The sequence below is a fragment of the Chiloscyllium plagiosum genome, unplaced genomic scaffold (genome assembly GCF_004010195.1).
Source record: "Chiloscyllium plagiosum isolate BGI_BamShark_2017 unplaced genomic scaffold, ASM401019v2 scaf_8831, whole genome shotgun sequence".
In the NCBI taxonomy this organism is placed as follows: Eukaryota; Metazoa; Chordata; class Chondrichthyes; order Orectolobiformes; family Hemiscylliidae; genus Chiloscyllium; species Chiloscyllium plagiosum.
Genome location: NW_025210775.1, coordinates 15,140 through 20,573, shown reverse-complemented (window position 1 = coordinate 20,573; position 5,434 = coordinate 15,140). Strand labels below are relative to the sequence as shown.

Below are 5,434 nucleotides of genomic sequence, written 5' to 3'. Positions count from 1 at the left end.
CACCTACAGGCAGCATTATGTAATACACCTGCATCAGAGGGACACGCAGCCTGCAGTGTCAGTGATTGACCTAAGATCATTTCAGGTATAACACAGCATGCAGCAAAGAGTGCAGAGTGCAATCCCAGCACCTGAGCCTGGACCACAGAGTGAAGAGGGAATGCCTAAGATTGTAATTATTGAGTCCTAACAGCTTTCTGTTTCTAGGTAAAAACAAGGACTGCAGATGCTGGAAACCAGAGGCTAGAACAGAGTGGTGCTGGAAAAGCACAGCAGGTCAGGCAGCATCCGAGGAGCAGGAAAATCAACGTTTCGGGCAAAAGCCCTTCATCAGGAGTAGAGGCAGGATGCCTGCAGAGTGGAGAGATAAATGAGAGGGGGTTGGGAAGAAAATAGCATAGAGTGCTATTTTCTTCCCAGGTGATAGGTCAGAGAGGACGGTGGGGGAAGGTAGCAAAGAGTACAATAGGTGAATGGAGGTGGGGATGGAAGTGATAGGTCAGAGAGGAGGGTGGAGTGGATAGGACGAAAGGAAGATAAGCAAGTAGGACAGGTCATGAGGATGGTGCTGAGCTGAAAGGTTGGAGCTGGGGTGAGGTGGGGGAAGGAGAAATGAGGAAGCTGGTGAAATCCACATTGATGCCATGGGATTGAAGTGTTCCGAGGTGAAAGATGAGGCGTCACGGAGGGAACGGTTTTTGCGGAAAGCAGGAATGGGTGGGGAGGGAAATATATCCCCGGTGGAGTCCGTTTGGAGGTGGCAGAAATGTCGTCAGATGATGTGGTTTATGCGAAGGTTGGTAGGGTGGAAGGTGAGCACCAGGGGCGTTCTGTCCTTGTTATGGTTGGAGGGGTGGGGTTTGAGGGCAGAGGGGTGGGATGTGGACGAGATGCATTGGAGCGCATCTTTGACCACGTGGGGAGGGAAATTGCGGTCTCTAAAGAAGAAGGCCATCTGGTGTGTTCTGTGGTGGAACTGGTCCTCCTGGGAGCAAATATGGCGGAGGTGGAGGAATTGGGAATACGGGATGGCATTTTTGCAAGAGGGAGGTTGGGAAGAGGTGGGTTTGTAAAAAATGTCAGTGTCAAGTTGGTCATCATTAATGGAGATCGAGTGGTCCAGGAAGGGGAGGGAGGTGTCAGAGATGGTCCAGGTGGTCATTAATGGAGATCTGTTTGGAATCTTGTAACCTCCAATGATTCCAGATCAAAGGGATCATTGAAAGTGATTGATGATTGGCTGTCAGTATGCTCTACAACGGATGTGTCATTTATTGACAGGCCAAGTAGCCAATTGTGACAATGTCATGCTGAAATGCAGGCAATCAGCTGAATGGAATGGTCAATCTCCAAAGCACACAGAGACAGAGACTGAATCTTCTTCATCTTTACTCCCTTTTCCAGACTGACATTGACAGAAAACAGACTGCAATTAACAGCCCAGACAGAGGAAGCTGTAAACATTCACAGCCACATTGGAGCTTGAGGAAAACACTTGTGGAGATTTTCTCAATACCATGAGAATCCTGTCCCTTCAAACAGTGAAAAACCCTTAAATTGGAACTGGCGGCTGAGCAGGAAGGAGATCTGGTTTACTGAAGCAGAGACTTCTGAGGTTCACATTGTTTTGTACAGTTGACAGTCTTCAGCAACTTCCAGAGATTTTACTTGGCATCACAAGTCAACTCTGTCCCCATGAAAAACTCCCAGAACAGGGACAGCATGGGGTTTGACAAAGTGTAAAGCTCTATCTACAGTGTCCCAATGAAATTCCATAACCCCTGAAGCTCAGAAATGTCTCTGAGCCAGTCCTGAGAAGGAAGAGAGTTGAAATTCAGTGCTGACAATGACCTTTGTCCTGCCAGCTCAGCCCTGTTCTAGTTAAAGTTATGTCTCCTCTGTGGACTGTCTCAAACACTCTACACACATTCTGATCTCCTGATGCTCTTGCTGAGGGGAGAGGGGAGGGTCACGTGGGTGAGGGCACAGGAGAAGCGAGCGTTGGACTCCCAGTCAGACCCAGAGAGAGTCAGCAGGCTGCTGACACTGTAGGTGCTGTCCGAAGCTCGCAGGTAGTTGCTGGTCTGAACCCCGTCCGAAATGACTGCACCATCCTTCTTCCACTGCACCTCCAGCTCATCGGGATAGAAGTGATTGGCAAGGCACACCAAGGTGGCAGTGCCCTTGGCATTGACCTGCTCCGAGGAGGGGGGCAGCAGGGTCAGCTTGGCTGAGAGTTTTCACGGCCTGAAACACAAGAGAAACAATTTTAATCCCTGCCTTTCAAAGGGATTTTAACTCTCTGAACATTCACTGGCAAAACAATCCGTTTGAACATTTGTAGCCAATACCTAACAAACCCCATAAATAAACAGGCATTGTTCAAATTGCTTCTCGGGATGTGAGTGTCACTGATAGGATCAGCATTTATTGCCCATCCCTAATCACCCAGAGGGCAGTTTAGAGTCAACCACATTGCTGTGGGTCTGGAGTCACATGGTAAAGATGGCAGTTTCCTTCCCTAAGGGACATCAGGGAATCAGACGGCTTTTTCCTGACAATCAACAATCGTTTCATGGTCATTATTAGACACTTAATTGCATTTTTTTTTTTATTGAATTCACATTCCACCATCTGCTCTGGCAGGATTCTAACCCTGGTCCCCAGAACATTAATCTGGATCTCTGGATGAACAGCTCAGCAATAGTACCATGAAATCGTCACCTCTATCTTATTTTTAGTTGAGAGTGAAAGCAAGAAGTTTGTTTCTGAACAGGGTGATGAGGAAAAGCACAACTGAAAGACTCCCAGTTCATCCCAAAAAAGGTTAGTTCCTTGAAAGTGGAGTTGCAGGTAGGTAGGGGGGTGACGAAGTCATTTGGTTTGCTTTCCTTTATTGGGCAGTGCATTGAGTATTGGAGTTAGGAGCTGTTGCACCTGTATAGGACATTATTTTGGCCCCTTTTGGAATACTGTGTGGAATTCTGGCCTCCCTGCTGTAGGAAAAATGTTGGGAACCTTAAAATGGTTCAGAAAAGATTTCCAAGGATGTTGCCAAGTTTGAGGGTTGGAGCGATCGGGAGAGGCTGAATAGACTAAGGCTATTTTCTCTGATCGCTGGAGGCTGAGGGATGACCATATCGAGGTTTCTAACATCATCGGGGGCATTGATCAAGTTGGTCAGAGTGAAGGAGTCCAGAACTAGAGGGCATAGGTGGAAAGTATCAGGAGAACGATCTAAACGGGAACTGAGGCATAACCTTTTCCTACCGAGGGTGTTACATTTTTGGAATGAGCTGCCAGAGGAAGTGGTGGAGGCTGGTATGATAACATTTAAAAGGCATTTGGATGGGTATATGAATAGGAAGGGTTTAGAAGGTTATGGGCCAAATGCTGACAAATGGGACTAGATTAATTTAGGTTAGCTGGTCGGCATGGATGAGTTGGACAGAAGGGTCTGTTTCTGTGCTGTACAGCTCTCTGGCTCTAATTGTGTTTCAATCAAGCCCTCAGCACCTCAGACTCTCCCAAAGACAGTTACATTTTGTTTGAAAACCAGTCAAGTTTGCAATGTCAGGAAAGGGGCTGACAATTTCTACACAGCAAGATCCCACTGGAAGCAATGAGATCAAAGAGCATTCTTCATGATTTTGGTTCAAGGATAAATATTGTCCTGAACTCAACCCAAAGAGAAAGGAATTTGGTTCAGTTGGATGGAAAATGAGAAAATGGAAGGTAAAGGAGAAGGTAGGATTGCTGGTTAGTGATGGGATTGATTGTTAACAGAAAATAAAAGGAAGGGATGGAATTTTTGAATATCAAAGGGATCATAAAAGTGCAGGGAAAATCGATAGATTAAACTTAAAGACTTTGAGTCTAAAAGCACGAAGCATTCCGAGTAAGATAGAAAACTGATGTCACAGATCAACGTAAATTGAGTTTCCAAGGAATTTAAACTAAAGTGGAGGAGGCCTCAGGAGAGATTATTCAAGATTCTAGAAGATGTAAAAGGACAGAGAGTGTGGAAAGGATCAGGTATCAAACGTAAAGCACAGCAGATAAGGGGACAATGATGGGAAGGAGGGCAGTCAATGCAGGACTGAGGGTGTTGTACTTAAATACACACAGTATTCACAATGAGCTTGTCGTGTAGATTGAAACTGGCAGGTACGATGTTGTGGGTATCACAGAGACATGGCTGTAAGGGGATCCGGGCCTAAATATCCAAGGATCCATGTCCTATCAAAAGGACAGGCAGATGGGCAGAGGGGCAAGAGTTGCATTGTTAGTAAGAAATTAAATTAAATCAATAGCAAGAAGTGATACAGTCAGAAGGTGTAGAATCTGTGTGGGGAGAGTTGAGGAACCCAAGAAATAAAGAATCTGATGCAAGTTATGTTCAGGTCTCCAAGCAGTAATCAGGGTGTGGGGAAGGAAATCAATCAGGAGACAGAAAAGGGTAAAAACAATGACTACAGATGCTGGAAACCAGATTCTAGATTAGAGTGGTGCTGGATTGGCGCAGCAGTTCAGGTAGCGTCCGACGAGCAGTAAAATCAACGTTTCGGGCAAAAGCCCTTCATCAGGAATAGAGGCAGACAACCTGAAGGGTGGAGAGAAAAGTGAGAGGAGGGTGGGGGTGGGGAGAAAGTAGCATAGAGTACAATAGGGGTGGGGAGGATGGAGTGGATAGGTGGAAAAGAAGATAGGCAGGTAGGACAAGTTATGGAGACAGTGCTGAGCTGGAAGTTTGAAACTGGAGACAGAAAAGCCAAATACAAAATGTTATGGCAGACTTCAATGGATAGGTGGACTGGGTAGCGCATCTCAACAAAAGGATTTCATGGAATGTCCATGAGATGGTTTTTGAAACAGTTTGTGGTTGATCATTTGGAACAGGCAGTTTTGGATTCAGTGATTTGTAATGAGGCCAATTTGATTAGTGAGCTGAAGATGAAAGTATCCCTCTGGATAAGTGACCATAATATGATAGAAATCCCGCTGTAGCTTGAGAGGGAGAAGCTGCAATCAGATGGAACAGTAGTTCAATTGAGTAAAGGTAAGTACAAAGACATGAGGAAGGAGTTGACCAGAGTTGATTGGAAGGGGAGCCGAGCAGGTAAGATGGTGGGGCAGCAAACAGCAGAGTTTCTGGGGGTAATTCAGGAAGCAGAGTAGGAATTCCTCCTGAAAAAGAAGAAACAGACTAAGGGGAGGACAAGGCAACCATGGCTGATGAGGGAGGTCAAGGACAGCATAAAAGCAAAAGGAAAAGGCATACAATGTGGTGGAGAACAGTGGGAAGCCAGAGGGTTAGGAAGTCTTCAGGATAACTAAAAAAAAACATTCAGAGTACAGAAGGTGAAATGTGGAGGGAAAGCGAACAAATAATTGCAAGAGTTTCATCAGATATATAAAAATGAAGAGGGAGGCA

General features: G+C 45.7%; 1 pseudogene; it reads right to left on the bottom strand.

Moving 5' to 3' along the window:
- Positions 1-2,087: 2,087 nt before the first annotated feature.
- Positions 2,088-5,434, bottom strand: part of LOC122546954 — a 7,627-nt pseudogene continuing 4,280 nt past the window's right edge.